At 42.9% G+C, this 12,402-nt stretch overlaps 1 pseudogene; it reads left to right on the forward strand.

Moving 5' to 3' along the window:
- The first annotated feature begins 4,523 nt into the window (after nucleotides 1-4,523).
- LOC140912849 (up-regulator of cell proliferation pseudogene) lies at nucleotides 4,524-9,245 on the forward strand (annotated as a pseudogene).
- Nucleotides 9,246-12,402: the final 3,157 nt, after the last annotated feature.

The following is a 12,402-nucleotide window of genomic DNA, read 5'->3' on the forward strand; positions in this document are numbered from 1 at the left end:
TCACCGATGGATTGTAGTTTCCTCAGGAAGTCAGTGGTGTCTCGAAGATAGCTGGGAGTGCTGGTAGCGTAGGGCCTGAGGAGGGAGTCTACATAGCCAGACAATCCTGCTGTCAGGGTGCCAATGACTCAGATGATGGGGCAACCAGGATTTCCAGGTTTATGGATCTTGGGTAGCAAATAGAATACCCCTGGTCGGGGTTCCAGGGGGTGTGTCTGTGTGGATTTGTTCTTGTGCTTTTTCAGGGAGTTTCTTGAGCAAATGGTGTAGTTTCTTTTGGTGACTCTCAGTGGGATCAGAGGGTAATGGCTTGTAGAAAGTGGTGTTAGAGAGCTGCCAGGCAGCCTCTTGTTCATATTCTGACGTATTCATGATGACAACAGCACCTCCTTTTTCAGCCTTTTTGATTATGATGTCAGAGTTATTTCTGAGGCTGTGGATGGCATTGTGTTCTGCATGGCTGAGGTTATGGGGCAAGTGATGCTGCTTTTCAACAATTTCAGCCCATGCACGTCAGCGGAAGCACTCTGTGTAGAAATCCAGTCTGTTGTTTCGACCTTCAGGAGGAGTCCACCTAGAATCCTTCTTTTTGTAGTGTTGGTAGGAAGGTCTCTGTGGATTAGTATGTTGTTCAGAGGTGTGTTGGAAATATTCCTTGAGTCGGAGACGTTGAAAATAGGATTCTAGGTCACCGCAGAACTGTATGATGTTCGTGGGGGTGGAGGGGCAGAAGGAGAGGCCCCGAGATAGGACAGAGTCTTCTGCTGGGCTAAGAGTATAATTGGATAGATTAACAATATTGCTGGGTGGGTTAAGGGAACCATTGCTGTGGCCCCTTGTGGCATGTAGTAGTTTAGATAGTTTAGTGTCCTTTTTCTTTTGTAGAGAAGCAAAGTGTGTGTTGTAAATGGCTTGTCTAGTTTTTGTAAAGTCCAGCCACGAGGAAGTTTGTGTGGAGGGTTGGTTTTTTTATGAGAGTATCCAGTTTTGAGAGCTCATTCTTAATCTTTCCCTGTTTGCTGTAGAGGATGTTGATCAGGTGCTTCCACAGTTTCTTTGAGAGCGTGTGGCACAAGCTGTCAGCATAGTCTGTGTGGTATGTAGATTGTAATGGATTTTTTACCTTCAGTCCTTTTGGTACGATGTCCATCTGTCTGCATTTGGAAAGGAAGATGATGTCTGTCTGTTTCTGTACGAGTTTTTTCATGAATTTCCGATCTTCCAGTTTTGGACAGTTATCAGCTATCTCACTCCTGTATATGTCAACATGTGATAGAATCCATTCCAAAGTTAATTTATTGCCTCTCTCTCTGATCCTCCAAACCTCTTGATGCTTTGCATTGATGATAGCATTCTGGTTTCTTCTAAAGGAACTGAGGATAGACACCTGTCAACAAAGATCACAACACTGGCCTCTATTTCTGCTCTGTTTATTTCTTGTGGTGCCATGAGTATGTTCTCCACTAGGGTCTTGGATGAAGACATTCTTCATCCACAGCTACCATTCTTAAAGGATTTATTTGATGAACCATCAGTGTACCCATGAATCTGTTTGCCTTGTGACTGATACTGTTCAATGGGCTTTTCTAAAATTTTCTTTAGGGTGGCCAACTCCGTATGTTCCTTTGAGCAAGGTTCCCAAAGGGAGAGAGATTTATTAAAGTAAATAGATTCATGTGGAGGGATGAGTGGGTGTACATGTTGCTTCACACACTCTACCCTCATAGCATCATCAAGTGTTTCTGTTTCTCCAGTAGCCTTTGTGCACTTCTGGAAACAAGATGATCTTTTCAGCCTTAATTTGGTTTTCCAGTTTCTGAACAGACCTGAACAGTGATGACATTCAGATAGGGAATGAAATAATTGCCATACCAAAATAGCTATTCTTCTCTATGATTCTCAAGTGGTTGAACATCAAAAACTCTTTTTACAAATTGCTGTTGGAGTGGATCTTACACCTCCAGTTAGTGTGTGAATTGCAGATGACTGCACAACATTGATCTTGGCAAGGTTACTGAGAGCACTGTGTGACCAGACAATGAGAGCACTATGTGACCAGACAGGTAAGAGTTATTCAAGTATTGGATGAGATATTGAGCAGCATGTTGTTTTCAGTGTTCAAACATGTGAACCCCAGTTGGTACCTGAAATACATTATAGAAGAGCCAAATCTCTTCTTTGCTTTGGCTGCCAACTTTTTGACCTGTGGTCCAAACATGAGTACAGTGTCAATGTCACTCTAAGGTATAGCAGATTTTTTCAACAGCAATACCTTCTCCAGCCAGTGTGAAGATTGGACTGTAGTTGAATCTCCTATAATTATGGTAAAGTAGGTGGACTTTGTTTTTGCTGGATTGAGCTTGAATTTATGTTGCGTTGCCCATCTAGTTATGATTCTAAGTCCTTATTCAAACCATTCTCCATATATCTTTTTCAAGACCCATGGTATGAAGTGCAACATCGTCTGCATGGGTGTATTCAAATCATTTCAGGTAGTCTGACAGACCAGAGGAGAGCAGCAAAAAAAACACCGGGACTTAATACTGAGCCCTGAAGAAATCCTGGCCTCGTTGTCTTTGAAGGAGTATAACTTAATCTTAGTGGGTTTTTTTTTTTCCTGTATGGTAGGAAACCTCTTATCCAGAGGTGCATTTTACCAAACTCCCATCTCACTGCCTATTACGCCAGACTCCATTAAATGTTGCACTGAGTTTAAAACAGACTCCTGTTGATGACTGTGGTGGCTTTTTCTGGAAGCCATTGCTAAGAGGCTGCCAGAAGGCCACCAGCAAGTCTGTCATTGAGTGCAAAGACCCATAAGCCATTTGGGTAGGTTCTACCTTTCCTTCTTTTAGAAGCCACCATAGAAGCCTTGACTGTACTGTTCTTTCCATTATATTGCAGAGGAGACTGGTTAAAGATATAAGCCAATAGCTGCCTGGAAAAGAGGGATCCTTGCCGGATTTCAGAGAAACAGTAACTGGTGATTTCCATCAATTTAGGTACCTTCCTTTTTTATCCTTGAGTAATTTCTGATGTCCAACAACCTGGCTCTAGCCTTCTTCCCAAAGTGCTTTATCTCATGGTCATAGATGGGGTCCAGCCCAGGGGAATTGCTTGGTTCAAGCTTCTCTATTGCATCTTCTAGCTCATGTATGAGAAAGATCTCTCTGAAGCCTGAAGTACTGAATTCTATAGGCACATATTTAAATGATCTTCGCCTTTCTTCCTAAATACTCCATCTTGCATGTTTTTGCAATGGCTCTATCCTCATCACCATATATGAGCCTGGTCATCTTGGCATAATGTTCGAACAGCGTACTCACAGACTTTGTCATCTAATGCCTCTACACCTCTAGTGTTCAGAATATTGGTGTTATTTAAATTATACGCCTTTGTCTGTTTGTTCTCAATTTGCTTCAATATCATCCATCAATCTTTTCCTCTGTGAGGATCCAGTCTTATTAAACTAAGCCAGCCCTTTGTTCAAGCAACTATTTACAGAGCTGCAGCACTTGGAGCTTAGCATTCGAGCCATGTGCACACAGACTGACCTGCTGGTGCTTTCTCTATACTCTTCCCTCCTGCAACTTGTGACCCTCCCTCTAAGTTCCATGCTGGTTGCTACAATTTCTAGTCATCATTCAGCCTTTGTAACATTTGCGGATCTGTCTCCTGGGTAGAATATGCTGCTAGTGTGGGCCAGTAAGCTGACTACAAATTCATCCTCACTTCCTGCCCTAGTGTGATGTACTGAGAAGAAAAGTGGTGACAAGAACACCATCAGGTGAAGTAGTAAACAAGGGAGGTGGAAAGAAGGAAGAATTTATGCATTGCCTGAAGGATTGCCTGCATTGCAACTGAGCAGAGCTGGATGAATAATTGTTTGTTTGGTTTGGTGGTGGTTCCAAAAAAAGTTAAAAAACAATATTTAGTTTGCGTCAAACCAAATCTACAATATTTTGAAATTTTTGGTGACTCAAAAAAGTTAATTTGGGGCCTGTTTCAGAGCAGGATTTCAAACTTGGCTTTCCCACATCCACTGGGCTACATGTTATGGGAGGACTGGGGGAGGGAACAGCAGCACCACCTCCTCCTTCTTCTCTGGCCATTTTATGAATGGCTGAAACCTCTCATATCAAAATTGCAATAATTTTAGGCCAACCGAAACCACATTTCTAGTTGAATACATGACCTGTCTGAAAGAATTTCCGTAGCTCTCCATAAGTGTGGCATTTCAGTTAGGATGACTGAGAGTGTGACAGTTGGGTCAAATCTGTGAAGGTTGCACCAGATAAATGGTGCTTCAGTACTCCAGCTACACGACCCCGCTACGTGGTTGTCACTCACAAGGAGCATGCAGACCTCCACGATTTTTGTTTAATAATTGCAATTCCTTCACATTCTGGCCCTAATACCAAAGTAAGAGTTCTACCTGAAAACATTTTCAGTTTAACAAAGTGTTTATGTTGTATTACCTTTCTGCAGAGAGACCAAAAGCCCTTCATTACATCGAGTCAAAGTTAGAAAAGGAGAAATACAGAAGCAGGAAACTAAAGCTGAGAGATGTCCTGGAAATCACACCAGAAAGTCTAAAGAACTGCCCTCCTCAGACAACAGGAGATTTACCTTGGCATTTCCTCAGGAAGCTCATGGCTCTGAATGGGATGGCAAGAAGCACAAGCCTTGAGCACAGGGTACCCAATGATCAAACACTAACTATGGACAAAGAGGATCTGGATATTCCTGAAGATTTTTCTTTTCTCAGTGACACAGACACCAGTGATTCCCTGCACACCCTTGATGTTCTCTGTGCCATTCTGCTTTGCTCAGACAGTTCCCTACAGCAGGAGATCCTGTCCAAAATGTCCATGTGCCAGTTTGCCCTCCCTCTGCTGCTACCTGCCCTCGACACCCCCAAGTGCACCCTACTGCTGTGGGCCATGAGGGACATTGTGAGGAAGTGGAGGCCGCACTCCCTGTCAGAGAGCAGAGGGTTCAGAGAGGAGAGCCTGGTGCTCACGTCAATGCCAACCATTTCCTTTGTGCGGATGGGGAGCTGCAGCTTCTCCAAGTCCCACCTCCTCAATGAGGTTATCAGCCCCTCCCAGCAGCACCAGGATTTCTTCATCCATCGAGCCATGGAGTCTGGGAACGTCCCCCGGGAAATCGCAGGTGGGCTGCTCGAGATTTCCTGGTATTTCCCTGCTGGGAGGGAGAATCTGGATCTTTTCCCAGAGCCTGTTGCGGTTGCAAACCTGCGGGGAGACATTGAGTCGCACTGGCTGCAGTTCAGCTTTTTCACAGAGGTCTCCTCAGCAGTGTTCATATTAACGAAGAGCATCAATGAGAGAGAATACACGCTGTTATCTCTGCAGGGATCAGCCACTAAATACTACTTCATCTTCAATAATCAGGCTGGGAAAGCCAAGGAAACGCTGGAATTCCTGAAAAAGTTAGCCTCGATGCTGAAACTGAACAAGTCACATGTGCTGTGGAAAGGAGGTACCACAAATAAGGCACAATTTGTAAAAGTTCTGCAGTCTGCAATAGCAGCCATAATGAAATCTTCTCCCAAGAGAGTGAGTATAGAAGCCATGGCTGAGACAGCACGTCAATTAGGCATCCAGGTAGATGAGGATAACAAGGAATGTCAGACCGCAAACACATATGCAAAGGAAATCACTGCACAAATCAAAGATGTGGCAAAGTACAAGAGGGAAAAGCTGAGACTCCAAGGGGAGACATGGAGAAACTTGGCTGAAGTGGATAAAGAGCTGTGCCGAATGAGAAAGCAAGGAGACACCCCACTTGAGAACTATAAATCTCAGCTGAAAAAGAAATTAATGGATGTATGTGCTCAGAAGAATAAACATGACCTTACTGATGGTTTGATTACATTTATTACTGGAATAAAACACCTACGTCACAGGGAGAAACATTACTTCCTGAAATGGATGAAGTTTGGCCTGGATCCCATTGCTAGGGAGAATCTTTCTAAACTACGGGATCAATATAAAGAGAAATGCAAAAACTCAAAAGATGACCCCAAAACGTTTGCAGAGTTAGACAAATTAATCTCTGCCAGTTCCTTAGGAGTGGAGCATTTCATGCGTGAGTTGGGGCAGTTTTATGAAGCTGAATGCTCAATGGTTAAAGAAGGTAAAATGGCAGAAAGCCAAAGGCAATTCACCCATCTCCCAGGCAGAGCAGCTGACCTCATGCTGGAAGGGTTTCCCATGGAGATCATTGATGGAGCCATTTCCAACATCCCACTGCAGTGGGTAACAGATGTTCTGAGACAGCTTGATGCCAAGCTGGGGGGAAGGTCCAGAATGCTGGTTCCGATGGTGCTGGGAGTACAGAGCACTGGGAAATCCACCCTCCTCAACACCATGTTCGGCCTGCAGTTTGCAGTGAGCAGTGGCTGATGTATACGAGGAGCCTTCATGTTACTCATTAAAGTGGCAGGGAACTTTCAGCAGGAACTGGGCTGTGATTTCATCCTGGTGATAGACACAGAAGGCTTGGAAGCCCCCGAACTGGCCAAGCTGGAGGATAGTTATCAACATGACAATGAGCTGGCCACCCTGGTGATTGGACTGAGTGACATCACCATCGTTAACATGGCCATGGAGAATGCCACTGAAATGAAAGATGTTCTGCAAATTGTGGTCCATGCATTTCTCAGAATGGAGAAAATCGGGAAAAAAAACCAACTGCCAGTTTGTGCATCAGAACGTCAGTGACGTGTCTGCACATGAACAAAACATGAGGGACAGGAAACACCTCCTGGAACAGCTGAATGAAATGACCAAAGCTGCAGCAAACATGGAAAAGAAATGCAAGGAGATGAATTTTTCTGATATTATGGATTATGATCTGGAAAAACACAGTTGGTACATTCCTGCTTTGTGGCACGGAGTGCCCCCCATGGCTCCAGTGAATTTGGGATACAGTCAAAAGATTTATGAATTAAAGAAATATTTGTTTGAATTTCTGAAAGATTGTTCACAAGAGAGAACTCCCAATGACATTCCCCAATTTCTTGAATGGGTGAGGAGCCTGTGGAATGCTGTAAAACATGAGAACTTAATTTTCAGCTTTAGAAACAGCCTTGTTGATGAAGCCTATAACCAGCTGTCTGTGAAATATGCAGAGTGGGAATGGGGTTTCCGGAAGGAGATATGTTTCTGGGTATCTGAAAAGGAAACTTTCATCCAAAATCAGCCACCAGCTAAACTAGACACTAATCTTTCAATCAGACTAAAGAGTGAGGCACAGGAAAAACTGAGGCAAGAACCAGAGAAGATTGTGAATCATTTACAACAGTATTTTGAAAGTGGAGCAGTAAATCTGCTCCTGATAGAAAAGTACAAAGAAGATTTTAGAAGAAGTGCCAATAGTCTCAGGAATGAACTGGAGAGTTATTCATTCAGCAAGTGGCAAAAAGCGATTCATATTAAAAAAGGCCAACACAAAACAGACTCTGTCCTGTCAGAGTACAAGAGAAAAACTGAAGAAAAAGTGGATGGTCTTCTGAACCGTTGCAGGAAAAGCAACTGCAAATTAAATAATGATGAGCTGGAGAAGGAATTTGAGAACATGCGGAGAGAAACATTGTCAGAATTATCACTCATTCCTTTACAGAGACGCAACATATTTGAAGATGTGGAGTTCCAGCTGAGAAGAGACCTAGCGGATAGGGGCAGTGCAGTCTGGAAGATGTTACAGGATGCCAAAAGCTTGTGTGCTTGTAAAACACAACATTTCAAAATGAAAAAGGAATACTTAGACTTAAAAGTGTTCAGAGGTTACACACTATCAATATCAGGTGTGAAAGAATTCTTGACACAGGAATGCTGGCATAAAACAGAGGCTGTAGCTAAATCCTTAATAGAAGAGTGCAATAGTTACACTGATGGAAAAGTAAATGGCAAAGCAGATTATGGTGAAACTTATTGCAGAGAGTTGTTGTGGATGATTAACGAGTGGCTTCAGCAGGCTGATGTTCAAAACCTTCACACCACCGTCTGCTTTGCAGTTGACCTGAAGCTTCACATTTTGGGGGATGCAGCTTGGGCATTTCAGATGATGCATGAAAAATTCATTAAAGAAAATGATCCTCTGCAGCATCTGGGGAAACTGACACCTCAATATCTCTTCACATTCAAAACTCTGTACTTAGAGAAGAATGAATGTCAGGACAGGGCCTGGAATTTCTGTGATCAGTGTCTGAGACCTGCCCTGGTGGACTATGTGAACAAGAGACTTGGGACAGAAATTGTGGATGACATTCTCAGCAGTGAACGCTCTGTTGAGTACAGCACCCGGAGTTTTTCCAATTCTTTGTTCTGAAGCAGCTGTTGGAAGAAAATGACTTTAACAATTATGTGCAATACACAAGGAATTATGTAGATTTTATCAAAACCCGGATACAGAGACACTTGTTAATGCTCTAGAAAGAGAAGGCAAGATTGGGAGATTTGGAGAAAAGCATTTTCTCCCCAATAATTAATAAACTCAGCCATGTTCTGAAATACTCCAAAGGTGAGAAGACTAAGACAGTCTCTGCCTTTTTAGACAACTTGTGTGAAAAGCTGCAGCAGGATCTAGTCATTCCCAGGGATAGCTTAGAAGTGATACTGTTTAAAAACACAGCAAGTGCAGACCAATTTTCAGCTTTTATAGAACAGTTTATTCCTGACCTGGAAAAACAAGTTTTATCCACTTTTGAAAATCTGGAAATTCAGTCAAAACTCTCAAAACTTGCAGTGAAGCCCCAGGATGAAATCTTCAAGCGAGTGTTTGGCTGTGGGAAGCAGTGTCCATTCTGTAAAGTCCCCTGTGAAGCAGGAGCTCCTGCGCATGATGAGCATTTTGCTTCAGTGCACCGACCTGAAGGATTAGGGGCATATCGGTGGAATAAAACAAGAATACTTGTCTCTGATATATGCTCCTCTTGTGTAGCTTCAAATAAAACATTCAGCTGTTCGGAGATAAAAGGGGAGTTTCATCCTTATAAAGATTATTGCAAATTTTTTCCAGACTGGCATATCCAGCCAGATCCCAGCATCACAGCTTCCAATTACTGGAAGTTTGTTTTCAAGGAATTCAATCACCAGTTTGCTAAGAAGTTTGATGCTCTCCCAGCCGATCTCCCTGAGGACTGGGGTGAAATAACCAAAGAACAGGCACTGGAGAGCCTGAAGGAAGCCTTTACATTGAAATCAAAAACAGGCTGAGAAACTCTTTTGTGAATGGAGAATTACAGAAGTTAATTTCCATTAAATGTAATGGTGATTCTCTTTTAATATCAGACACAGGTCGCAGCTTCCAAACAGATAAAGAAACAATGCTATTTCACGTTTCACATCACATCACATTTCACATCACATATCGAAGTATGGCAAAATTAAAGAAGGAGGGAAAGACCCAGATGTGGAGATTCTGCACCTCTGTCTTAAGGAGCAAATCGCCCAAATCCCAATTTGTCCTCACCACTGCATTTTGCTCATACAGTGGTACCATCCAGTGACCTGCAAACCTTTCCTACATGAGTGTTCCCTCCAAGAGCCCCCGAATACCAACCATCCACTTCTGCTACTTAAAGGAACAATATCCTCTGCTTTTATGGCTAATCTGACACCAAACAGCCTGGCCCTGATGCTCGCCTTCTCTGGGGTAACACATGGGAGGGGAAAAATACTTCAGAAACACCAATGACGGAGGTTTGCAGCATAATGTAATGGGGAAGGGAGGGATGCAGCCAGCAACCCCAAAAGACATTGAGGTTTCAAAGGGAATCCCCACAAACCCAACAGACACTGAGGCTCCATGGGAAACCCACCCCATCCCTGGGAATGGTCTTTCCCTCTGCTCTGCTCACTGCCCTGCACACATCTCTCATCCAGGCTAGTAAGGCTAAGAAGCCATGGTGCATTGGCTATTCGCCCTGTGATTGCCTGCTACCCTTCTGCATGGGGGTGCTGTGGGGAGAAGCCAGGGAAGGCAATTAGGAAGGTGCTAAGAAATTTGTGGTCCCAGCTGGAAGGTCACATTCTGCCATTTTGGCTAATACTTGCCTGGGTTTCCTCCCCCCTGCTCGCATGGCATGGTTTGGCCCAGCTCTGTCTGTAACATCCAAATGGATCCTTCTGGATGAAAGTGTCTATAAAGATGTGAATAAACATTTCAGTAATTCCTGTTGTATCCAAACATGATTTTAAAATTGCTTTAAGTAAGCTGTGACAGCCAAGGCTGAGCTTCACTGCCCTGACTTTCACTGATGTATAAATGCTGATGATTTGACTATTTACTGTCATACGATTTTTGCCTGATCTCATTTGCTTGTTAGCCAGATACTGTATAAGCCCCAGTTCAGGCCAACCAGGAGCTTCATAAAATGAAATTCTAAAATGCCATGTTTGACTGATGTTGATTTATTTTGTGTATAAATGATCAAGAATTTTCAAAGAAAATTAAATGAGAAATGGTTTACAGGAGAGTGAGACGAGGTTTTGAGAGAGGAGCATCCTGAGTACAATTTTTTTTCCTATTGATTTCTGTGAATAAATGTTGCCCCAGGTAGGTGCCAGAGATAAAGTTTAAAACTGATCTGTGTATATTTTTATTCTCCTTTTGAGGATAACATGGATAAAAGAGACATGTGCATTGTTAGACAAATAAATATGTACGTGTGCCCACAAGATATATAGCACAGCCCTCCACATTTCTGTCTAGCCCCGCTCAGTTCCCATCATAGGGAAGAGGCTGCCACTGTGCATCTGTACTGAGCTTTGCTGGCTATTGATGAGAGAAATTTTCTCCATTTACGCTGGGGGATGGGTGAGGAAGGGAAGTGGTGGATGCTGCCCTCTCCAAGGGATTAAAAAAAGCCTAGTAATGTCACTTTTTGGCCAGGCATGCAACGCCTTTACACTCCGCTTGGTGCCATTTCTCTGTCTGTCTCTCTGTCTCTAATGGGATAACTTTTAAATGCCTCATCTGATCAATTCCAAAATTTCAGGTGGTGCCCTGGGCACCAATAGCCAGAACCCTTTTGATTTGAGGGGAAATCAGTAAACTGAATATGAGGGACAAATGAAGCTCCTGGCATCCCAGTGGAGTTTAAGATGTTGGCCACCTGAATGACTCATCTCCCAGAAAAAAATACCATGGAGGAGGGATGGAAGAGGGAATGGGGATGTATAGATGGGAGAATAGTGGCATGCACACAGCCCATGCCATGGGGGGAGAATGCGGGACCCTGGTGTGAAGGGCTCACATAACTCCTGGTGGCAGGTGTTATGCTGACAAAGCCAGGCCAGAGCCATAGGCCCATTCACTTGTGTGTCACTATCAAAGGAGTTGAATGTATTAGTATATATTCAGGCCAATTCACTTGTGTGTTAATAGAGATCAAAGGAGATGTTAATTGTATTTTTTCGCCTAACTATATCTTATTTACTATTACATTACATTTACATTACGCATGCCTGGTAATTAAATAGACCTAGATCAAAGTGTGTGTTAATCTAAGAGTGTATTCAGATGTTAGAACTTCATGAAACTAATGGAATGTTACTTGTATTCTTTTCATTTATCTATTCTTCTTATAATGTAAAGGCAGGCAGTTATATTATGTCTAAGCTTGTAATTAAATAACTCATTGAATGCAAATGAAGAGTGCTAAATTCAAAGCAATTGGCCATTGTGTGAGTAAGAACATGTCTCTGATTGTTGTGTGGAGAAGAAGCTGTAAGTACTGATTCAAAGGAAGATCCTTTATCTCTGGACTGTTTGGGTTCTAACAGGGTGGAATAACTAAACAAGAAGACGGAGATCCCCAGAGCTATTCTGGGTGGCCCTGAACTGGCAAATTACTACACCCCTGTTATCCTTTGGGATTCACAAACTTTGACTCACCTGTTAATGTATTTTACCTGCTTTAACCTCTCAATAACACTAATTTCTTTTCAGCTAATAAACCTATAGTTAGTTAACTATAGCATTGGCTACCAGTGTTGTCCTTGGTGTAAGATCCAGAGTACCAATTGATGAGGGGGAAGTGACTGGTTTCTTGGAACTGGGAGGAACTTGATGTGGTGTGATTTTTGGTTTATGTGACCATTATCACGAGGTGCAGTTTGTTTGCGTGGTGAGATGGGCTGGAGAGCTTAAGGAGACTGTCTGTAACTCCATGGTAAGGCTAGTCCAGTGATCCAGGAGTTTATATTTGTTGCTGGTTTGGTGAAATGTAATTATAAATAGGGTGATCAGATGTCCAGTTTTTAAAGGGACAATCCCGTATTTAAGCTGTCCTGACTTTTCCTTAAAAATGGGCAAACTATCCCATATTTTCAGTCTCCCCCACATGCATCAGTACTAACGGGTCCCTAC

Source organism: Lepidochelys kempii, chromosome 6 (assembly GCF_965140285.1).
Source record: "Lepidochelys kempii isolate rLepKem1 chromosome 6, rLepKem1.hap1, whole genome shotgun sequence".
In the NCBI taxonomy this organism is placed as follows: Eukaryota; Metazoa; Chordata; order Testudines; family Cheloniidae; genus Lepidochelys; species Lepidochelys kempii.